General features: G+C 38.4%; 1 protein-coding gene across 3 annotated transcripts in view; it reads right to left on the bottom strand.

Annotated features, from left to right (window-relative positions):
• Nucleotides 1-26,062, bottom strand: part of INVS (inversin) — a 138,708-nt gene that overhangs the window by 73,752 nt on the left and 38,894 nt on the right. Inside the window, exon 1 of one of the 3 annotated variants that reach the window (XM_069576057.1) lies at nucleotides 22,319-22,401. The exons of the other annotated variants lie outside the window; for them this stretch is intronic. The gene's annotated coding sequence lies outside the window, so the exon portion shown is untranslated. Of the gene's footprint in view, nucleotides 1-22,318; nucleotides 22,402-26,062 lie in introns of those variants that run through there. 3 annotated transcript variants of the gene reach the window in all.

Consider the following 26,062-nt stretch of genomic DNA (forward strand, 5'->3'; position numbering starts at 1 on the left):
ATCAATCCATCTGGAGAAAGAAGTTCTAGCTAAACTTCTTTCTCCAGATGGATTGACTGTAATTGTACTTGGGCTTCCTTTCCGGCTCAGGCAGGAAAGAATACACTTGCAAAGCGGGAAACTCGGGTTCGATCCCTGGGTTGGGATAATCCCCTGGAGATGAGAATGGCAACCCATTCCAGTATTTTTGCCGAGAATTCCATGGACAGAGTAGCTTGGTGGGTCCATAGGGTCACAAAAAGTCAAACACAACTGAAACACTAGCACATAATGGTACTTAAGTCAACCATTATACAGTATGCCTGTGTGAGCTTTGAAACCCCTGAAGAGCAGTGCTTTTGAACTCTTCCCTGAGATCTACTTTCATATTTCCAATTCTGATTGGAGACTTCAATATGCTTGGTACCATAGATAATTCTATTTCTTTCATTTTTATTGGAGTATAATTGCTTTACAAAGTTGTGTTAGTTTCTGCTGGACAACAACATGAATCAGTTATAAGTATACATACTTCCCCTCCCTCTCGAGCTCCCCCTCCCCGCTCCCACCCGTCTAGGTCATCACAGAGCACTGAGTGGAGTAATCTGTGCTATACAGCAGCTTCCCATTAGCTATCTATTTCACACTTGGTAGTGTATATATGTCAATGCTACTCTCTCAATCTGTCTCACCCTCTCCTTCCCTTCTCCATGTCCACAAGTGTGTTCACTATGTCCATGTCTTTATTCCTGCCCTGCAAAGAGGTTCATCAGTACCATTTTCTAGATTCCATATATACTTCACAGTCAACACGAACAAACTATATTCCATGATCAAATTCTCTGCCGTCCTCATGCCTATTTCTCTTTCTCTACTCAAAGCATAGTGGCAGGCAGGGCAGCCTGTCTTTTTCACCTTCTGAGACCCTCTTTGGCATTGCCTTTCTTTAGGACTGGAATGAAAACTGACCTTTTCCAGTTTTGTGGCCACTGCTGAGTTTTCCAAATTTGCTTGCACACTGAGTGGAACACTCTCACAGTATTATCTTTTAGGATCTGAAATAGCCCAATTGGAATTCTATTACCTCCACTAGCTTTGTTTGTAGTGATACTTCCTAAGGCCCACTTGACTTGGCATTACAGGATGCGAAGATGCCAAAGCACATTCAAACTACTGCACAATTGCCCTCATTTCACACGCTAGCAAAGTAATGCTCAAAATTCTCCAAGCCAGGCTGCAACAGTACGTGAACCGTGAACTTCCAGATGTTCAAGTTGGATTTAGAAAAGGCAGAGGAACCAGAGGTCAAATTGCCAACATCTGTCAGATCATCAAAAAAGCAAGAGAGTTCCAGAAAAACCTCTACTTCTGCCTTACTGACTAGGCCAAAGCCTTTGACTGTGTGCATCACAACAGACTGTGGAAAATTTTTCAAGAGATGGGAATACCAGACCACCTGACCTGCCTCTCGAGAAATCTGTATGCAGGTCAAGAAGCAAAAGTTTGAACTGGACGTGGAATAAGAGACTGGTTCCAAATTGGGAAAGGAGTATGTCAAGGCTGTATATTGTCACCCTACCTATTTAACTTCTATGCAGAGTACATCATGAGAAATGCTGGGCTGGATGAAGCACAAGCTAGAATCAAGATTGCCGGGAGAAATATCAATAACCTCAGATATGCAGATGACACACACTTATGGCAGAAAGCAAAGAACTAAAGAGCCTCTTGTTTGATGAAAGTGGAAGAGAAGAGTGAAAAAGTTGGCTTTAACTCACATTCAGAGAACTAAGATCGTGGCATCCAGTCCCATCACTTCATGGCAAATAGATGGGGAAACGAAGGAAACAGTGACTGACTTAATTTTGGGGGGTTCCAAAATCACTGCAGATAGTGACTGCAGCCATGAAATTAAAACATGCTTCCTCCTTGGAAGAAAAGCTATGACCAACCTAGATAGCAGAGACATTTCTGTGTCAATAAAGGTCCATCTAGGCAAAGCAATGGTTTTTCCAGTAGTCATGTATGGATGTGAGATTTGGACTATAAAGGAAGCTAACCATCAAAGAATTGATGATTTTGAACTGTGGTGTTGGAGAAGACTCTTGAGAGTCCCTTGGACTGCAAGGAGATCCAACCAGTCCATCCTAAAGAAATCAGTCCTGAATATTCATTGGAAGGACTGATGCTGAAGCTAAAACTCCAGTACTTTGGCCACCTGATGTGAGGAACTGACTCATCTGAAAAGACCCTGATGCTGGGAAAGAGTGAAAGCAAGAGGGGAAGGGGAGGACAGAGGATGAGGTGGTTGGATGGCATCACCAACTCAATGGACATGAGCTTGAGCAAGTTCCAGGAGTTGGTGATGGACAGGGAAGCCTGGTGTGCTGCAGTCCATGGGGTCACAAAGAGCTGGACACGACTGAGCAACTGAAACTGACACCGTCTACATCTTAACAATGTTGGAAATGTGGCTTTTAAGCAATGTAATTACAATGCTTTAATGTTCTACTAACGGGGCTATCAGTATTAATAAGGAAGACACTTATTAATTGAGCACCCCCACCCCCGCTGTAATGAATGTGAGGCTCTAAGGCAACAGGGAGGTGAGGAAAGAAGAATGAGACTTGTCTGCTTGCCTCAGAGGCAGGAGTCAACTCTGCTCCAGGGCAGAGGCTGAAATAAAGGAGGAAACTAGGAAAGGGGTCCATAAGGCTGTCTACACTAGATGGGCAAACCTGGAATGGACTGAAAAGCATGGATGCAGCTCAGTTATTTCCATTTAGAACAGTTTTCCTTGGCCACCCTAGGGAAAACTTATTTTGTTCTTCTTTATTGCAGAATCTTTTCATTTCCTTCACAGCACTTTCCCCAGTTTGTAGTTACATATATATCTGTTAATTTCTCTTTACTGAGATCTTCCTCACAAGTAGTAAGCATCACAAAGGCAGAGGCTATGTTTTATTGATCATTGTGCTCGGCATGGTTCCTAGCACAGACTAGGTGCTTAATAAATGTTGCTTGAAGGACTGAGTGAATAGGAGGATGTAAAATATCTTCTAGAGCTTTTTGTTTTTATTTAAAACTTATTGACAATTGCTAAATTAGTGCATAACAGTTAAGAATATTAATTCTCAAATATGTGGTATTTGGTTACTCTTATTTTTTAAGATTTATTTATCAGCACTTCGTTCATAGTGGACATCATTTATCTGGATTTTTTCACTTCACCCAATGCCAGTTCCAGTTTTTGAGAAGGTACTAAAATTTCCTCAAGAGGGCACCCTGCTCTAAATCTCTTGCCATCTTTCTTTGAAAAAAGAAAAAAATGCCCAGGAAAAACAAACCTATGTGGTACTTCATACCAAAAAAATAAGGTTTGACCTTTCTGAGCATAACATTTCAAATATTACAGAATAATTCATCATGACCTTTTAAAGATAGTCAATCAGACAATCATTGTGATTTTGAAATTAAGAGGAAAAGGGAAGGAGAAGAAGGAAACTAGAATATGTTAGGGGTGGCTACTGAGTTATAGACACAGTGCTTATTATATTTGCACTCCACATTATTCTGGGGGTTCTACATACACAAAACATGGTACATTTCAGTAATAATTACTCAATCATTCAAAAAACATTCTTGGAGCCTTGTTACAAAGCAGACAAGAGTAAAATGTACTTTACTTTGACATAGATTTCATCTTTGTTCCTCACAGAAGTATCAGGGTAAATTTTTACATATCAAATAAAGTATCTTCCTGTGCTTCTAATTTCCTCATCTGTAACACAGGAATAATAACAGTACCTGAGATTATCATCTATACGAAATGATAAAGGTAATATTTTTACTTAGAACAGTACACAAAGCAAATGCTCAGTGATGTTTGCTAATTTTATTACAAACAGTTTTCCAATGTGGAGGAAGCAACAAAAAACAGATGGTCAAGTGGAACCAAGAATGGCCCATGACTGAGGGCAAGTAGATAGGAAGATCTGACTGAACACAGTGTCCATAGCTAGTGATTAAGGAGAGAACCAAGGTTAGGAACAGGTGAAAATAAAAACAGATGAAATATTCTATATAATGGCTTTTCTGATTTTTTTTTACATTGAGAAAAATGTCTATAACCTCAGATAAAGGTGATACAGTACCAAAAAGAACATACCCAGCAGGAATTTAGTGGGGAGTGTTGCTGTGCTGTGCTTAGTCGCTCAGTCATGTCCGACTGTTTGCAATCCCATGGACTGTAGGCCCCCAGGCTCCTCTGTCCATGGGGATTCTCCAGGCAAGAATACTAGGTTGCCATGCCCTCCTCCAGGGGATCTTCCCAACCCAGGGATCAAACCCAAGGATCAAATCCAGGTCTTCTGCATTGCAGAAGGATTCTTTACCACCTGAGCCACCAGGGAAGCCCATGAATTCTGGAGTGGGTAGGAACTGAACCAGGGTCTCCTGCATGATCAGGCTAGCTTCTCCTATTCCGAAGGACATAGACCATCTGAGATACTATTGACAAATGCTCGGACTAGAAAAAATATAATCCATTTGGACCAACATCAACCTCCTTGGTTTTATGAACAAGCATTTGTTAAATGCTGAGTGTATACAAATTCTCAATTCTGAGAATGAACAGAGGGGACAGACAACTCTTTGAGCTAAAATCAAGAGAGTATTTCCAGTAACAGTGGAAAAGAGGAAAATACTAGTTTCAGGCAGCAAGCTATTTTGATAACCCCCTGAAGACTGTATGACTTTGGGGACCCGTTATAGGCTACTCTGTTTCCCATAAAGCCCCCTCAATACAAGCGCAAACAAACAAAATGTTCAAACATTTCCTCACTATTGCTCCAAATCAGGACTGCTTAAATTTTCAGGTTTATTATGACACAATTACTTTTGTTTTGATACTAAGAATTTAGTATCATCTCTTAAGGCCACATGACACGATCCTGAGGTAAAGAGTGGGGATCTACTTTTATAATTTCAGACAGAGTAGGAAATAGTGTAAGAGTGAAATAGATAATAGATCAAAAGAGTATATATTCTTAAGAAAATTCTGCAGGCAAGTAAGTAGAAATGAGAACTAAAGTTACAAAAATGTCCTATTTCATCAGTAAAATGATATTAACTCTAATATGATGTCTATTATGCCATGCAAATGTGAAAATATTTCCTAATGGCTCTGAAACATTGAATAAGATGTCATTTTTTGGTTTGGGGTTTTTTGCTGTTGCTGTTATTGTTAGGTACTAATAATCTTCATCTTAATCTTTCTACAATTATTAACATGATGATCTTTTGTCTGTCATGTAAATGACTATGACATTTGGATTTCCCTCAGATACGTGAAAAGGAGTATAATATCTAAAAGGGTAAAAGAGAATGAAAAAGCTCTCTGACCTGGAGAACAGCATTTGAAATGAATCTGACTCAACTCAAAATGCCACTTAAGTTCATATTTTTGTCTGTCCAATTTGCTAAGATGAACTCCTTTTTTTTGGAAAAGTCATTTAATCTAAATAACAAAGATTTGGAGGTTTTGAGTGAAATACTTTGATATTTTAATTTTTCATTTTTAAGAAATAAAATATAACATATATGGTTAACACTCCCTTTGTGCCCTTCCCCAGGTCTATTCCCTATTTTTGGAGAAATTGGTGGTTATTATTCTCATGAATGTTTTGATATATTTTATTTCTTACAAATACATGTATTCATAAACTATACAGCATTATTTGGTATGTTTTCAATCTTTATATAAGTAGTCCTCCAGGAATCACTTGCCACCTTTTACTCAAAGCAATATTTTTGAGATATATCCAAATTGCTTTGGTTCATACATTTTCACTGGAGAAAGCATTCTGTCATATGAAAATAGTATATTTATTTATCTCTAAGGGAATATTTAGCTTGTTTCTCATTTTGCACTATTACAAACAATATTGGAAGGAATTTTCTCATATATATCTCTTGGTACATGTACCAGAATTTCTGAAACTGCTGGGCTGAAGCTGTACTCTCAAGTAGGTACTCCAATTTACATTCACACCAGTTATGTTTGAGAATTTTTGTTTCCCCACATCTTCTCCACACTTGGTTTTGTCAGACTTGCTAACTTTTGCCAATGGGTACACAACTGTGTCTTATCATGGATTTAATTTTCACTTTCCTTCCTGAGGTGGAATGTCTTTTTGGCTATTTGTTTCTTCTTGAGCAGCCTTTTTGTGTTGTTTACTCATTTCACAGCTGAGCTATTTGTTTTTTCCTTACTGATCTGTAGGAGTTTCCTGGATACTAATTCTTGACTTATTTAGCAAATATCTTCCTTCTTTGTGTGGCTGTCCTTTTTGCTTTGTTTACACACTTCTGCTAGGAATAAATTCATTATCTGAAATGATGATATTGTTAGCTGTCTCAGCATTAGATTTCTTCATCTATTTTGTCTGGGGGTTCATTTTGAAGTGAAGATTGTTTGCTGTTATTTTTTATTTGTTTTGTTTTCCTTTTTTTCTCTCTGCGCACCATTATAGCTGCCAACACCCAGCCCCTGGTTCATTTAAGAATTTGTATTTATGATGATGTTTTACAGCCCCACGTCTAGAGATATTAGGGGTATCACAGTTACTGTCATTGAGTTAGTGGGTAGCTTCCTGTTCCTGAGACTTGATCTTTGTCCTGCTCCTGCCACTTCTCTAAAACAGCTTCCTCTAAAGTAATAGCCTCATGTCAAGACAAAGAATACCCCCAAATTCTAAGCAATATTTTTTTGCTTTAGTGTGAATACAGGACTGCATACAGCAGCCCTTTTCCCCACTGGGACACTGAAGAGACCATATATTTTCCCCAAACCTGTATGCTTCCTGATGCATTCTTGTTCTATGTCCTCAGCATTTATATTTACTCTCATCGTAGTTGAGGGAGAAACAACTGTCCACCAAATGTTCATTATATTTTGTTTTCATTTACAGGTTTGTGTATAATTTTGTCCTGGAAATATTATAACTATAACTATATATATATAATAGCACAAATAAATGTAAGGTAGGCATTCTGCCATATTTTATCTAAATCCTAATCATTCTGTACCCCCAAAAGATACATCATTTAAAACTTAAATGGAAGTAATATAAACATTTGTTATTACTAATTCTAATGATATCTATATAATTACATATTTATAAACTCTCAAGGCACTTACAATATTAATTTATAATAAAAATCACTATCCCTAGGAAGTATATGCAGAAAGAAATGGCAACCCACTCCAGTATTCTTACCTGGAGAATCCCAGGGACAGAGAAGCCTGGTGGGCTGAGATCTACGGGGTCGCATAGAGTCAGATACGACTAAAGCAACTTAGCAGCAGCAGCAGCAGGAAGTATACAGGTCACAAATATCAATAACCTCTTTATATCAAGCTTTCCTGTAATGGCTGCAGACACAAATCAGTCAGAAATACCACAGGAATGTCGGGAGAGGCACTCTGCCATGGGGCTGGAGTGTCCCTGCATGTTCTTATTAAGCGTGCCAAGAGTGCAAAGCCTTGACTTCTCTACCTGGGCCATTTCTTGGAGTTGGTTTTGTACTGAGCAAACTTGTGGGACATTCATGTCTCCTTGAACATTAGATCGAGAGGAGTCTTGCTTAGTGTTTACTAAAGTAAGTAGAAAAGTTGGAGATACGTCCCAGTTCAGCATCCCTCAGATGCCATGTGAACCCACTGTGTGCTCAGTGTCCATCTGGGGCCTTGGCAATGCCTCCTGGTTCTTGGTGTAAAGGAACTGATGCAAAGATGCAAGTGATTATGCTTTCTGCTGTGCCATCAGTAGTAAGCTCTTTTGTCTCTGAAGGTACTCATATATCTTCTGCCAGTACTCAGAGCTAATTCATTACCTTGTAGTAAGTTGGTACATACAAAGAAAAAAGCAGGGAAGTAGGATAAATTAAATCCAACACCTGACATTACAGGAAATGAGGAGGGGATGCTGACAGAGACATAGTCTTCTCTAAGAGTAAGGACAAGGGCCCTGCAGGTCAGGTTCAGGGATGAGAAGATTCCATGTGGAATCTTCACACATCCACATGGCGGGCTGGGCTGGGGAGGTAAAGGACCCCACTGACCTGTCTGTTGACTCAGTGATGAGGAGTAGGATTAAAAGAACCTGCCCAAATGACGCCTTGGTTTTAGCTCACCTTCCTCTGGGCAATCAGAGAAAGAGATGGCAGCATGACAATGGGGCAGCAAGCTGAAAGGCAGTGTGGTTGTGGTTGCTGAGCCAAGGACTTTCCAAAGTGAAACTAAATGGTGAAAGCAATGAGACCCTGCTATTTGATATAGAACTTTGGGTGGAATGAAAACAGTAGACGTTCCCTTGGTTGAGACTTGAGTGAGCAACAGCTCGAAAGTGAAAATGAATGCAATGCCTTGTCTAATAATGCAGAGCCAACTGTGCCATGTACCCAATCCCTGCTATGGTCTGCTTTGTCTGGTAATGAGGACAAAGCACTGGGTGTAGAGGTGGCCACTGTTTAAAGCAAAGCTGCTTGTTTAATGGTGCCCTCAATACGCAGAGGTTCCCCTGAATGCCCTGGCCTGATTTACTGATGATCTGGCTAAGTTAAAACTAGATGGCATCCACTGGGAGGCAGTCCAACCACAACTGGGACGCAGTCCAGTCTCAATGGCAACTCTGGAAGACCGACTATGCTAACGACGGGTCAGCCCAGTGGGCTGAAGTGAAAGCCATTGTCCTTAACTGAGCCACTACTCTTAGGGATGGGACATGCTTTTTTTAACTCATGGAATGTTGTCAATGTTCAAGTCATCTGATCTGGCACCTGGAAGACTATAGATGATCGTTTAAAGACATCCCTCTATGGGGCTACAAACTATGGAGATAAACTCTAGTTGCCAATTGAACAGTCTGGGTCAGTCATGTAGATGCCCACTATAAGGGCCTATTCTCTTATGAGACCAGCTGGCATCAGGCTGCTGAATAAGCCTGAATTGCCAAGGTCATTGGCCATTTGCCTCTTGGATTCATCATTGCACTAAACACGGTAATGAATCCATCATCACAGATTGGACCCAGAGTAAAAGGTACATGTTTGATGTAGGAGCTACCACTGCATACCAGACTTGCTTGTTCTTCTAAGTTGGCCGATTTCTCTTAAAATAAAGGAGGCCATTTTAACAGGGCATTGCCCCTGCCCATTCTTCGTAGGGATTTTGACCAACCCCTTTCAGGGACAGCTTATGCCTCACGATTGCAGACATGTTTCAGGTTACAATGTCACTGTTCCAGTCTGATTAGCCTATACTAGCCAAGGCATTGAGGCCCATGAAACTAAAGTGTTTTTCATGTTTTGGGTTTCTATACCATCTGACTATGATGTGTCTTTTGTCATATAGACCATCCAAAATTGGGCCAATAGTTGAGATATTTGATGGACATTCTATGCCCCATAATGTTTCCAGGAATCTGAAATAATCAGGAGCAGGCATGGCTTCCTCAAAAACAAATTCAAAAAGATTTCTAACTCTACTTGTTACCTCTTCCTGATCCACACACCTAAGAGAGAGGTACTGTACACGGTACACACATGGTACACACCTGGTACACATCTAAGAGAGAAGTTACTGTACATGGCCATCCTCAGAAAGAGTTCATCTTTTCATGGCAGCCTCCTGGGAAATAATCAGGACAAAAGGAGTGGGGGGTTATACACAGCTATTTTGAAAATGTAGGATTCATACCCTAAGAGTAATCCCAGGCTGGCCTCATGGGTATACCCTCTGGGTGGCGTGTGTGTGTATATGCTCAGTTGCTAAGTCATGTCCAACTCTTTGTGACTCTATGGACTGTAGCTCGCTAGGCTCCTCTATCCATGGGATTCTCCAGGCAAGAATACTGGAGTGGGTTACCATTTCCTACTCCAGGGGATCTTCCAGACCCAGGGATGGAACCTGCGTCTCCTGCATTGGCAGGTGGGTTCTTTACCACTGTACCACCTGGAAAGCCAATGGTGATCCATGTTTAACAATAAACCCTGAACTAAAGTGACTTGTGCCTCTTCAAGTTTTATGTTTATATCTGGAGGAGAGAGGGAAATATTTCTCCACTGGGCCTAGGGGTTGTTTTTCAGTCCATCTAGTGCCTCCTATAATTATTGGCAATAACACTGAGATCAGCAGGTCAGCCAAACTCCCTTGCATGTATCATAATTGATAACAGAAAAGCCTTAGAGTATATCTTGGCTGTGTCAAGTAAGACCTGCTGTCTCCCCTGGTACTTAGTCACAGTGGACTTAATTCAGGGCACTGAAGTCAATACTGCAGGTTGTTCTCACCCTGCAGCTTAGAATTCTATCACTTAAATGCTATATGAGACGTATTAATTAGGTTTGTTCCTAGTCTCTGTTGGTTAGATTAATCAGAGTAGCTGATGGAGTGGCATGCTCATGTGAAGAACATGGAGGGCCAAGTGGTGGGTTGTTGGGAGAAGCAATTTACCATGGGTCCTAATCAGCTGTGCATGTTCTTATGCCCCAAATGCAGAGACTTGACCATTCTTGGCCTAGGCAGCTTCTCTGGGCTGTGTCTGCTGCAATCAATTTGAAGGACAGGACATCTCTTCCCCTGAGTTTACTAACTGCTCATTACAAAAGTGTGATTCCTGAAGTTCAGTGTTCCTCTGTGCTGTGATGGAAAACTACTGCGTGCACAGCAGGTATATGGGCCTTCCTCATGGTTCTTTGGGGAAAGGGATGCAAACAGATGGGTGCTGGTGCTTTTTTTCTACACCATGAATAATAAGTTTCTTTGTCCCTGACCTAGAAGCTTGTGTCTATTGTCAACATCCATGAAGGAGTAACAGACTAACTTCTTGGCCTATATACAGGGTAAAATAGAACCTTAGGCCTTGAAAACAGTTCTATATTATTGCAACATGAATGACATATAAGAAGTGAAATGTGACTAGAGAGGTGAGTAGGGGCTAGAAAATGGAGAGTCTAATACAGCAAGATGAAGAGTCTAAAACTTATCATATAGGTAATGGGGCACCAATGAAGAGTTTAAGGAAATGATGTGAGTAAATTTGTTTTTAGAAAATGCCCTGGAGGCAGTCTGAAGCATTGATTTGAGGCAAACAAATCTTTGGCAGTGCAACTGGTTAGGGGGTTACAGCAGCGATCCAGAATAGAAATGTTGGCAGCTAAGCTCAAATTCGGAGAAGGCAATGGCACCCCCCTCCAGTACTCTTGCCTGGAAAATCCCATGGATGGAGGAGCCTGGTAGGCTGCAGTCCATGGGGTCGCTAAGAGTCAGACACAACTGAGTGACTTCAGTTTCACGCATTGGAGAAGGAAATGGCAACCCATTCCAGTGTTCTTGCCTGGAGAATCCCAGGACGGTGGAGCCTGGTGGGCTGCTGTCTATGGGGTCGCACAGAGTCGGACACAACTGAAGCGACTTAGCAGCAGCAGCAGCAAGTGGAAATTAGAGGATGGGCTGTGAAATGTAAGAGGACTCCTGAATGGGTCCAATGGAGAGTGGTGTCAATAATTGAAAAGACAGAAGGAACAACAGGATTCCGGATGAAGATTTTTGAGTTCTGTTTTCTTAACATGTGGAGTTTAGGGTGCCTGAGGGAAATCTATACAGAGATGTCTATAAAAAAGAAAAGTAGAAAAAGAAGAGAATCTATATGGATCTGAAGATTGGAAGAGATGGCTAGGATTCAAGATACAAGGTTATAAATCATCTATATTAATAGCTATGTCAACTGTTTTATCAAAAGACATAATTTCTGGCATAAATGAAAGCACATAAAACTGGAAAAATGAATCTATACATCCTAACTGAAATATAAACATAATTTAAATAACCATATAAATAGCTTAGCTTAGTATAATGCGATCCATACTGTTCTTTTTCCTAGACCACGAGATACTGCTACCATATCAAATATAGAGTGTAAGTGAATTGGAAAAAAGATGGGCCTTTCCTTATTATTATTATTGCCTGCTTGGATAATTTTTGGGCTCCAATTAGGTGTCTCACTGTACTTTGGTTTCATGCTTTTTCTTTAAAAAAATTTTAATGTGAATCCTTATAGGAAACAGTTTTAAAAACCAAATTTTTGAATGACTGAGCTATAGAAATGATTACATGGATTACTGAGCTATAGCAATGAAATGAAATCCATGTTGCTTTTTCCAGTCAGACATTCTCCTTCTTTCCTTAAATTTCTGATTTCAAGCCTAAATACTGTGTTTTACAGGTAAAAGCTCTAATTACTCAACACCTATGATGGTAACCACATCACTAACATGTCAACTTTAGCAAATCTTAATTTTTGTTTTAAAAAAAAGCTATTTGACAATTCTCTAAGCAAAGGCTAAGAATGGCACTTCAAAGGCAGAATGGGAGCTCTATTTGTTGCTTTTCAAGTTTAAGATGTTCATCCATCTGGCAGAGCAGCTAGACAATACATCAGCCAAGAACATCTCCCTGGCTTAAAACAGATTCTGGCTCTCAAGAAGGATTTGACTGAAGGAAAGGCAACATCTTTAGTTGCTCTGTGGCTGAACTCTACTAATATTTCTCTTCAATGCCTCCCTCAAGCCTTGGCTCCATCCACTAACTTGGTTTCCACAGGAACAGACAGAACTATCAAGTGGCACATAGTCAAATAGCACAACAGAAAAAGAAAATGTTACTGTCAAGAAAAAAGTCGACAGACTTTTCTCTAAGAAAAGAAACTACAGAAAGGTATCCTTGACTCTGAGGCTTCCTTACACAATGCTGGATTTTTCATGTGATTTTTCTGCCTGATAGGGGCAATTTTTTAAGATTAGTATGAAAGTTAGTCCCTTCAGTAGAGAGCATTTCATTCAAAAAAATAAATATTAAAAAATTGTAAAATGCTGTGATGCTTATTTCCACAAGTACAATTCCCTCGTGCTTGTGAGCTACCCTCATTTACTTAGAGTGGTGCTTTAAGTTGGCACAACCTTTTGGGCTGATTATAAAATGTATTTTGTTTCTCATAGTTGACATTTTATTTATAGGAAAACATTGATTTCATCTTAAATCAGTAGTTCTCAAACTCTAGCATGCATCAGGATCTCTGAAGGGCTGGAAAACAGACTGCTTGGGGACTTCCCTCAGAGTTTTTCATTCACTAGCTCTGGTGTGGGGTGTAAGAATTTACATTTCCAGCAAGTTTATGGGAGATACCAGTGCTGATAGGTCCAGGAGTTCACACTTTGAGAATCACTGTTTAAACAAATAACCTAATTATCAGAGTTCTCAACCATGAAGAACTTAAAAAAGCACTCACAACCACCAAAAAAGAATTCCTGTCTCATTCTAGGTCAATGAAGTCAGAATTTGAGACTTTGGGATTAGTATTTCCTAAATGCTCTACAGGTAATTTGAAAATGGCATCAAGAGTGAGACTTGCTAATTCAACAATTCATTCGATACTCAACAGTTCCTTACTATGTAATTACTCTGAATCAGACACTCCGCTAAGGGTTTTGGAAGCTTTAAAAATACTTAAAATACATATGCACGGTCATTATACATTACAATGTAGTACATGCAAGGAGGGGCAAGTGCATAAAAAATACAAAAATACACCAGGAAGGTTGGATGACAACCTTCAAAGGAGGAAAGAATTTACTCCTAGTGTTCTCACTGTTTGATAAACATCATAATCTGCCTGGTCTGTTCTCCTCACTGACCCTGAGCAGTCGCCTGAGTTGCACTGAAAGCAGTTACTTTTTAAAAATCATGTTTTATGTATATTATCATATGTGAAATGAATCACCAGTCCAGGTTCGATGCATGAGACAGGGTGCTCAGGGCTGATGCACTGGGATGACCCAGAGGGATGGGATGGGAAGGGAGGTGGGAGGAGGGCTCAGGATGGGAAACACTTGTACACCCATGGCGGATTCATGTCAATGTATGGCAAAACCACTACAATATTGTAAAGTAATTAGCCTCCAATTAAAATAAATAAATTTATATTTTAAAAAATCATGTTTCACTACTAAATTCAGAAGCTAAATCCAAACAAATCTTGCTTAACATTTGGTTCCTTTGAAGCACCCCAAGTCTTGTAGTAGGCTCCATCTTTAGTTTTTCAACAACGTACCTTCTATCGATCCCAACATGCAGTTAAAAAAAAAAATCAATTCATCTATTTGGCTAAGATATGTTCCTTTGGGGAAACTGTTTCAAACAACTGATTGAATCCATTTGTTGCCTTCTCTACTTCAGTTCCACACTATGGATGGATTTCTTAGATAGTGGGAAAGACAAATGACAGATAAATATGTAAATAAATTCAATTACACTCAGAAATCCTTAATGAACCTCATTCAGGCTACTCATTAAAGGGTTTCATTAAATGCTGAGCACTAAGTAGTTATCTGACTTCATAACTATGACCCATCTTCAAAATAGTAGCCAAGGTCCCCACAATGAATGGTGATACCTGAATTCAAACACGTACCTCCTAGTCTTAAATCTAAGCCATCTTCAAAATATCATATCACACACCACCTCCATCTACAGATCAACCCCTGAACTCTGTACTGTTCCTCATCTTCCACTGTTCTGGGACCTTTTCTCTTGAAACTAAGAAAGAGGCAACTGAGTTGGTTAAAAAAAATAATGCTGCAGTTTAGCAGTTAGAATGGGGAAGAAACATCAGCAGATCAAAGATTATTTTCATTGTTCCATTTGATAACTTATCCCAGGAAAAGTGTCCTTTTTGCCACAGCTATGTTTTAATTCTAGTTTAACAGTCGTTCTAAATTCAAGCACATCACAATTCTTAAATCAACATTTAGTATTGCCCTCAAGCTCTTTGTGGACCAATTAGATATAAACAAATACACATTTTAGAAAGCAATTAAAAAATTAGGAATTATATATTTCATATGTATTGAAAACTGGAAAATTATTAAAAATTTGGAAAATAAGAAAAAAGATCTCCTATAATTCCATTACCCTAAGTCTAACATAAGCTTTTTTTTAGCCTCTTGGTACAATCTCTTCCACTTATTATTAGCTTTTTTGTTTAACATGAGAGGTCACTTTTATAGTTTCCATCAGACCATACACCCAATTTCATATCTGGAACCAGCAGTGACTGATTAAAAATAACATTTTAGGGCCTACTCTCTGTCTGCAGAGTGTGTTTCTCTCTAAATAAATCTACTTCTTACCTATGAAAAAAAAAAACTTCTCTAATTGGCAGCTATCATAATAATAACTGACTCAGGTGGAGTGGCCAGAGGAGGCTAATACTTGTGGGTGAAAGTTTGACGAGTAATAACATATTTACATAGTTTCAAATGAGCGCTCCACAAAATACATATTAATCACAAAAAGAAAGCAAGTAAGGTTACACTGGAGCAACCTGGCAGAAGTCACTTTATCCAAATGATCAGGGTCATCACCAGTAATGGGATAAATACCAACAAGCATTTCTGCTATGGTGCACTGAGAAGAAAACCACACATCATTCCTGCGACATTTTTACCAAAAACGTATAATCCAGATTATGAGGAAACATCAGACAAATTCAAAATGAAAAACAATATAATTGGTCTGTACACTTTAGAATGTAATGTCATATGTGGTCACATATACACACTCACAAACACACACACACAGAAGATTAAGGAACTGTTTCAGATTAATGAAAATTAAAAAAATATAATAATCAAATGAAATGTCTAATCCTGGACTTTCTCTTAGATAGATGGTATTATTTGGATCACTAGAAAAATCTAAATAAGAATTTGATAATAGTATTTATGTTGTGAAGTCGTTCAGTCGTGTTCGGCTTTTTGCAATCCCGTGGACTATAGCCTATCAGGCTCCTCTGTCCATGGGATTTTCCAGGCAAGTATGCTGGAGTGGATTGCCATTTCCTTCTCCAGGGGATCTTCCTGACCCAGGAATCGAACCCGGGTCTCCCACATTGCAGGCAGATGCTTTATCGTCTGAGCCATCAGGGAAGCCTGTATTTATGTTAGTTGCTTGGTTTTAATAATTGAACTGTGGTTATTTAAGAGGATGTCCTTGTTAACAGGAAATATGCACTAAAGATGTGAGAGCAAAGGAGGATCATGTCTACAACCTACTCCAGGTGGTTGAGAAGACAATGTCTCACACTCATATACACTGAGAGTAAAGGATAAAGTGCATGTGGTTAAATGTGCACATCTGGGGAACCTGGGTGAAGGGTACATGAGAATTCTTTGCAGTATTCTTGCAGCTTTTGTGTAAATCTGAAATTATTCCAAAATATAAAGTTAGAGGGGGAAGAGAGGGAAAAAAACTTAATTTTATTATAAAAGTAGTAGGATGTTCATTAAAGAAACTTCAAAAATGAAAATATAAAGAAAACAATGAGCAGCCTGCACTTCACAAACATGAGGGAACCATGGCTTACATTTTGATTCACTTGCTCCCTGTCTCTTCCCTATAGGACCTGTTTCTTATCCTCAGATGGGCATTTCAATTTTGAAATGTTCCATAATCATACCTTTATTAATATTCATAATATCCCTTTTATGAAGGCCAGAATCATTGTCAGTTCATAGATGAAGAACACAGATTCAAAAATTTAAACTATGGGCTGACTTTAGAAAGATTATCAGTTTATATAACAGAAAAAAAAAACAATGCTACTGGATGGCTGGTTGACTATGATTCACAAACCAGCTGCAAGTTAGCTTCCTGTAAAACAGTAAGTTTGGAGATGATTTGGGGGAATCCTTCTAATACTAAAATGTCACAATTTTAATCTTCTATTATCACCAACATTTTTTTGTATACAGAATGTGCAGTGCCTAGCATGGTGCCATATAATATATAAATATATATTATATATATAGTATTAATAGGTACTAGATAAAAATTTCTGAATGACTGACAAATGAATTACAAATTATAAAACTGTTAATACATTATGAGGTTATGAAGATAAGATTATGTATATAAAAGTGCTTTATAAAGTATAACATTATTATAATTGATTATTATTGATGATATAGAATAGAAAACAATATAGAAAACAAATTGCTCATTCTAAAATAGAGATTAAACTTAAGATATGCCATCTCTTAAAAAGATGTCACTTTTCTGAAGGAATCTAAGAAATTTACTATGAAGTTTATTTCTATATTACTCTTGTTTCAAGTATAATTCACCTTATTCTCATCAATAACCAATTTAACTGACTGTTTACAGATAGATGGAGAGACAAATGACAAATTAGTACCCCCAAGGTTTGTGGCATGGACATAAAAAGTGAATTTATTTTTCAAATACCTTTTATAGCCATAGTCTTGCAAGTAGAAGACATCTTATCTGGTTTACTATTGATCCAAATGACAAGGCTGAGCATCAGATTAAGGATATGTCAGAAACCTGAAAGAAGGCTACCAACAGATGCAGTGGGATGGTAGCTTCTTTCAAAATGATCTATTAAGGCCACAGTGTTTACAAAGGCAGTTGAGAAAACACAGCACAATATATACAGGGTTGCATCAAGTAATCAGCAAGAGTGCCCATAAAAACTTCTGATACACTAATGTCAACCCCCATACACCATTTATGATACCTGTTTATCTCCAGCATTAAAAACTATTCATAGATTTTTTTTTGATGCTAAAAGAAATGATACAGGCTTTTTCTTCACCTCACATATTTTTCCTATTGTTATAGTTGCTTTCTCCACAAATGGTAGCGTTCTAAGAGGTCACCTGTTTTAAGACGACGGGAGATACTATCTAATTTAAATGGACTGCAAATCAGGAAGGTCAAGCGCAATTTGAGATTTTAATTCTAAGATATATTCTTTGATGATAGTGAAATCTGACTTAGCTAAGTGTGGTAATGATCAAAAAATGTCATACCAAAATAGAGTCCTGAAAAATAAAAATTCCAAGAGTGTTTCTTATATACAGTACACTATTTTCATGAAAAAAGAAACACCTTGAGGATAAAACACCATATTTTAAAAAAAAAAAAAAAACCTGATCAGAGGTGGGAAAATCTGTCTTACATGATCACTCTGGGATTAGCACTTCTTTAAGGGAAGATCCATTACTTTCTATACTAGAAAGAACTGGAGAATCTTGTGAGAATCATGGGAATAGAAAAAGCTTCAGAAAATTCCCCTTTCAGATGGCTTTAAAGAGACTTGAACTGTTTTTTCAAAACCCAGAGCACTCTAACCAATTTCAAGGGACCAGCACTTGACATTGTTATAGACTAGAGACAGCAGTAGTCTAAAACTATTGAAAACATCACCAAAATACTCACTTTTTACACGAAACATTTTACAGCAATAATAACATTTTTAAAGTTTATCTTCAGCTTAAACAGTAGCACATATAAGTTTCAATGCACTATCAGTATTAAATGGTATGAGATACAAGTTAGAATATCTGGGGTTTGATCATGGCTCCAACTAGTCTGGGTTTTGATTGAGGCTACAACTAGTTTCCTAAATAAGAGCATATCATTATCTATCATTTATTTGTAGATCTAAAGCATTGTTTTTAGATGTGATGAGTAAGACAATTTTCAGGGCTCATGTTTCTTCAGCTGTGAAATAAAGATATTCAAATAAACTAGTATCTACCAAGTCTTTGACCAATTCCTTAAGCTGCTTCCCTGATAGCTCAGTTGGTACAGAATCCGCCTGTGATGCAGGAGACCCTGGTTCGCTTCCTGGTCAGAAGATCCACTGGAGAAGGGAGAGGCTACCCACTTCAGTATTCTTGGGTTTCCCTGTGGCTCAGCTGGTAAAGAATCTGCCTGCAATGCGGGAGACCTGGGTTTGATCCCCTGGGTTGGAAAGATCCCCTGGAGAAGGGAAAGGCTACCCATTCCAGTATTCTGGCCTACAAAATTCCATGAACTGTACAGTCCATGGGGTCACAAAGAGTCAGTAATCGACTGAGCGACTTTCACTTTCAGTTAAGATGCTATCAGTTTATGCCTTAAAAAGTGCTGAGATCAAATGATTTTGAAAAATCCTAGATTCAAAAAAAATACACAGGTTTATTTACTATATCATTTTTCAGAGCCTTTAAGTTGCTAGTGTGTATTGCAAATTTCCAAGAAAGAACATTCAGTATTTCCCAAACTTCTCTGACGATGGGATCCATTTTTCACACAACATTGCATGAGACTACCTGTTCTAAGGAAGGAGCTTTGGGAAATGATGTACATAATGATTTTCAAGGTCCTTTTTAAGCTTTTATAATTTTTTTTTAATAAGAAACATAGAGCAGGTTATTAACTATCCTCATTTTTCTTGGATAGAATAAACCTGGGAAATATGCTTGGGGGGGAAAAAACTCTCACAAAGTCAAGGAGAAAGTCACTTGAGACTATAACTGTCAATAATAAAAATCAAGCTACTGGGTAATGTAAAACATTGGGAATAAATGCCAGCAAATGCAGCAAGAAATAAAAATCACCCAAACCACAAAACACTTGAAGCAGAGATTGTTTCCAATCAAATCTCCTTTCACCCTAATTTATCATAGTAACCAGTATGTTCTTCACAATGCCTCAGCAAATGTAGTAGATGCTAAACATTAAGTATATATTGGGCTTTATGTTTTGTAGTAATACCTTAGGAGACAGAATTTGCCTATAGCTGTGGTGAAGTACCTATCTTATTATCTCCAACACACCTTGCATTCACACTCTCCAAGCCCATCACATTACTTTCATGCTCAAACTCCCAATCACATCCTTAACTCTCTTCTGCTAGTGGATAAGAGATATTGCTCTGGTTAGAAGAGATGGAAGTAAAGAGGGCTGTAAAGCTCAGAGCTTCCAAGTGCAGTCATGCACATCTGAAAGGGATTTCTGGTAGCCCACAATAAATCTAGTTAGTCCAAGGAGTCTAAATTTATGAATGAGTCTGCTCAGTAATACAGCCAAGTTCAAGAATGACTCTGCTGACCTAAGAGTAGAATATTCAATGGAAAGGACAAGCTTTGGACATGTGGCAACTTTAATTCTGGAGGCCACCCAAAATAAGTAAGCAATGCCTATAGATGCTACTGTATGAAACTGAAAGGTTTATGCTATAAGCAAGTAAAATAGGGAAGAAAAGGTTGGGGAAACCAGAAAGAAAGGAAGGAAGTGAAATACAAAAAGAATTAGGATTAAATAAGAAAGAAACTTACAGGAAATGAGTCCATCTCTCATTCTCTTCTATAATTAACTTCCTTAGTGTTTCTTTTTTAAAAAAATGCTAAGGCCATTTCTGCTGTTCAGTCTTGGCTCACTCAATTACTTCTATCTGAAATTCTACCCCTCATTTCTGATCTTTGTCTAAGTTTGCCCATTTCACTAGGCCCACCTGAAATTTCAGGCCCTCCACATATTAGGTTTATCCAGTATAGGAAACAGGTATTTTAGTTATTTTAGACAGGAAGAATTTTTCATACAGTGATTTACATACTAAATAATCAGAAGGAACTAGGCTTCAAGGAATGATTCCTCTAACAATGCAAAGCTGCCATCGTGACAACAGTATTAAGTTCAATACAAGTCTGCACCTACACCAGGAAGTGGCGGGGGTGGGCAGACTGCTCTAATAACTGCTTTTCCATACCCAGCAGGAAGAACACTGGAAACTGGAACGGGCCATAAAAGCTTCCCTTGGTAGTTGTTACCACCCGAGAAACCTTTACGGCCTGGGTTCTTTAGAAGGTACACTCAGGATACTGACGCTGTCTTACAAGAAAAACACCCTCTTCAAGTATAGGCCCATTCTCCTCATTTTGGGTATAGAGCTCTTGCAGGTAGAATCACAACATATATTCTTTCTTCTTCAATAAAATCTAACCCAATTCCTTTGTATAGCTGTTCAAAGGGTTAATAAATTGCTGATTATAAACAAATTCTGCCTTTGCAGACACCTTTCCAATTTAGTGTAAAAGAATATAAGTCTAAGACTTCCAAGGTAATTAAAATTTACAGACTTATATTTTGTGGTGGGATAAAAGATTTAAAATATATTCTGGAAATTTAAACCTATCACCTCACTGGGATTCCTTTTTTCCTTTGCAGATGAAAAGAAGGAAGAAGGACTTAAGGGAACAGATGGACACATTTCTATTATCTCTGAAATCACTCTGAAACTTCAACCTAAGGTAAGTTTGGTTTGCTTCTGGACTTGTTTAGAGGTGACTCTTCAGTCTTTCTACCTATCTGGTTACTTAGACTGTCTTTTCAAGGATGTCTGCACAGTAAGTGGCCTTGGAATCTAGAGATAGTATCTCCCTTCAGGCAGGAGGATGAATCTGCTTGCTGCCCAAGGACAACAAAGATAATGTCATGTTTGAGGGAAAAGGTTGGGCAGGTGTGCTCACATTCCTAATGTAAGATTTCTAAGCTCAAGTTTTCTCAAATGGGACACAGTCCTACTGCCTGTGTAGCATCTACCTGGACTTGCTTCTGCATCACCGTAGTACTTGGGGGCAAGAAGAATCAATGCCGCCTGCTCTATCATAAATAACAAACTATCGAAATAAATGCGATCTTATGGTCTCTTCATCTGCTGATGTGGCACGCCAACCTACTAGCTGCAATAGCTTGACTGCTCGACTGTATTGTCTTTCGAGTGTGTGCTCATCAATTATTTGACAAATGAGTTAATGAATGAACGAAACTGGCTGCAGCATGGAGAATGGTTTGAGAGGGAAGAATTGAATCCAGAATGCTGACAGGCTACTTTAGTTCTTTAGACATTAAATTACGATGGATGGGATTAGAATGATGGAATAACAGGAATGGAAAAAAGAGCCAAAGTGGGGAGACCTCAGATATGCACATAGATTCATCTAAAATCCTTGGCTGACCCCTGAACTGCAAATGCATGGAGAAACTCCAAGAAGTCTGCAGAAACTAATAAACTGAAGGTTGAAAAAGTTGATCAGAGCGAGAGGGTGGGATGATTTGGGAGAATGGCATTGAAACATGTATACTATCATGTAAGAAACGAATCACCAGTGTATTCGATACAGGAAACAGGATGCTTGGGGCTGGTGCACGGGGATGATACAGAGAGATGATATGGGGTGGGAGGTGGGAGGGGGGTTCAGGATTGGGAGCTCATGTACACCCATGGCTGATTCATGTCAATGTATGGTAAAACCAATACAGTATTGTAAAGCAAAATAAATAAATAAATATGCTAAAAAAAAAAGTTGATCAGAGATTTCAGCTACCACCCAGCACAGAGGAGACAGAATTTGGAGTTTTGAGTCTCACCTAGTTAGAGGGCTTGATATACTTCTCAGGGTTTCCACTGAAATCTCCAAAGAGCCATGCCTTAAAAGCATAGATTATGTACCAGGGCTACGGAACAGGTCTGAAAGATTCAACAAAAGACTAGGGAAAAACGTAAAACATTTAAGTTCAGTGTGATTAACCAGTTTTAACTACCTGATAAAACAAACAAACAAAAATCAACACTCTCTAGAGGAAGACAACAGAATGAGGAGTCCCTATAACATACCACCTAAAATTGTGAGGACATGATAAAAAATTACTACACACGCAAAGAAACAAAAAAAATTTGGACAAAATAGAAGAAAACAATTAACACAGATCTCAAGATGACTCTTTGGCCACCTGATGGGAAGAACTAACTCACTGGAAATGACCCTGATGCTGGGAATGATTGAAGTCAGGAGAAAGGGATGACAGAGGATGAGATGGTTGGATGGCATCACCGACTCAATGGACATGAGTTTGAGCAAGTTCCGGGATTTGATGATCCACAGGAAAGCCCGGCATGCTGCACTCCATGGGGTCGCAAAGAGTGGGACACGACTGAGAGACTAAACTGAACTGAACAAGAAGACTCAGATGTTGGAATTCACACACAAGCACTCTAGAGCAGCTATTACAACCGCCTAACAGAAAAAAAAAAATTGTTTCCCTCGTGCCTCAGGGGTAAGGGCCAATGTAGGAGAGGTAAGTTTGATCCCTGGATCAGGAAGATCCCCTGGAGAAGGAGAAGGCAACCCACTCCCATATTCTTGTCTGGAAAAATCTCTTGGACAGAGAAGCCTGGTGGGCTACTCTAGGGTTGCAAAAGAGTTGGACCTAATTCAGCATCTAAACAACAACAGAAACAACAGAAAAAATGGTCATATTGAACAAAAAGATGAGAGAAAGACATATGACAATATTCAATACCCACTCTTGGTACACATTCTCAGCAAACTAGAATCAAAATAAATTTCCTCAATCATTGTAGCAGTTACCAATTATTTGCCTTATAACTCCAAATAAACTCTTCTTTATTTTGTTAAACCAGTCAATCCTAAAAGAAATCAACCCTGAATATTCATTGGAAGGACTGGGACTGATGCTGAAGCTCTAATACTTTGGCCACCTGATGCAAAGAGCTGATTCATTAGAAAAGACTCTGATATTGGGAAAGACTGAAGGCAGGAGGAGAAGGGGACAACAGAGGATGAGACGGTTGGATGGCATCACTGATTCAATGGACATGAGTTTGAGCAAACTCTGGGAGATGGTGAAGGAGAGGGAAGCCTGGCGTGCTGCAGTCCATGGGGTTGCAGAGTCAGACACGACTGAGTCACTGAACAAACACAGTGATACTGGAGCTAGACTTTATAACCATTTCTCCTTTGCCAGCTGCCATAAAATTTGGCTTTAACAGTAGATGGTGCAGCAACAACACTGTAAGTTCCTATCTGATACCATTTCCCTTCAGCTCAAAAAACTTCCTCTAGCATTTCTTATAATGTGGGTTTTTTTAAGATACATTTTTAGTTTTTGTTTGTCCTTATTTTTAATATGTTAAGAGAGTTTCACTACATAGAGAATTCTAGGTTGATAGTTTTGTCCCCCAAGCATTTTAAAGCGATCATTCTAATGTCCTCTTATGTCTATTGTTTCTGAGACGTATGCTGTCATTTGTATTCATGGTTTATTCTATTGGGTTGTATCTTTTTCTCTGGATGCTTTCAGGATTTTCTCTTTATCTTTGTTTTTTAGTAGTTTGACTATAGTATTTATAGGTAAGGTTTTCTGTGTATTTATCTTTTGGGGTTCACCATGCCTCTTGAATCTTTAAATTTATGTCTTTCACCAAGTTTGGGCAAGTTTTGGTCATCACTGAGAAAACTTTATTTTTCTGCCCCATTTCCTCTCCTCTTACCTCTTGTAATTACACTTGTAATCTCATTACAAGTATGTTAGATCTTTTAAAATTGCCCCACAAATCAGTGAGACACAATTTTTTCTTTAGTATATTCCTTATTTTAGGTTGTAAGATTTATATTGATCTATCTTCAAGCCCACTGACTCTTTGTCATCTCTGACCTACCAATAATTTCTTCCAATAAAATTTTTATTTATATATTTTTCAGTTCTATAATTTCCATTTAGTTATTTTTAACAGCTTCTACTATCTGTGCTTATTAATTATGAGTATATTTTTTGTAAACAGAATGAAAGTAGCTGCTTTAAAATCCTCATCTGCTGACATGATCCTCTACATGGAAAACCCTAAAGACTCCACCAGAAAATTACTAGAGCTCATCAATGAATATAGTAAAGTTGCAGGATATAAAATCAACACACAGAAATCCCTTGCATTCCTATACACGAATAATGAGAAAGTAGAAAAAGAAATTAAGGAAACAATTCCATTCACCATTGCAACGAAAAGAATAAAATACTTAGGAATATATCTTCCTAAAGAAACTAAAGACCTATATATAGAAAACTATAAAACACTGATGAAAGAAATCAAAGAGGACACTAATAGATGGAGAAATATACCATGTTCATGGATTGGAAGAATCAATATAGTGAAAATGAGTATACTACCCAAAGCAATTTACAAATTCAATGCAATCCCTATCAAGCTACCAGCCACATTTTTCACAGAACTAGAACAAATAATTTCAAGCTTTGTATGGAAATACAAAAAACCTCGAATAGCCAAAGCAATCTTGAGAAAGAAGAATGGAGCTGGAGGAATCAACTTGCCTGACTTCAGGCTCTACTACAAAGCCACAGTCATCAAGACAGTATGGTACTGGCACAAAGACAGACATATAGATCAATGGAACAAAATAGAAAGCCCAGAGATAAATCCACACACATATGGACACCTTATCTTTGACAAAGGAGGCAAGAATATACAATGGAGTAAAGACAATCTCTTTAACAAGTGGTGCTGGGAAAACTGGTCAACCACTTGTAAAAGAATGAAACTAGATCACTTTCTAACACCGCACACAAAAATAAACTCAAAATGGATTAAAGATCTAAATGTAAGATCAGAAACTATAAAACTCCTAGAGGAGAACATAGGCAAAACACTCTCAGACATAAATCACAGCAGGATCCTCTATGATCCACCTCCCAGAATTCTGGAAATAAAAGCAAAAATAAACAAATGGGATCTAATTAAAATTAAAAGCTTCTGCACAACAAAGGAAAATATAAGCAAGGTGAAAAGACAGCCATCTGAATGGGAGAAAATAATAGCAAATGAAGCAACTGACAAACAACTAATCTCAAAAATATACAAGCAACTGCTGCAGCTCAACTCCAGAAAAATAAACAACCCAATCAAAAAATGGGCCAAAGAACTAAATAGACATTTCTCCAAAGAAGACATACGGATGGCTAACAAACACATGAAAAGATGCTCAACATCACTCATTATTAGAGAAATGCAAATCAAAACCACAATGAGGTACCACTTCACACCAGTCAGAATGGCTGCGATCCAAAAATCTGCAAGCAATAAATGCTGGAGAGGGTGTGGAGAAAAGGGAACCCTCCTACACTGTTGGTGGGAATGCAAACTAGTACAGCCACTATGGAGAACAGTGTGGAGATTCCTTAAAAAATTGCAAATAGAACTACCTTATGACCCAGCAATCCCACTTCTGGGCATACACACCGAGGAAACCAGAATTGAAAGAGACACATGTACCCCAATGTTCATCGCAGCACTGTTTA

The sequence above is a fragment of the Ovis canadensis genome, chromosome 2 (assembly GCF_042477335.2).
Source record: "Ovis canadensis isolate MfBH-ARS-UI-01 breed Bighorn chromosome 2, ARS-UI_OviCan_v2, whole genome shotgun sequence".
NCBI classification, from domain to species: Eukaryota; Metazoa; Chordata; class Mammalia; order Artiodactyla; family Bovidae; genus Ovis; species Ovis canadensis.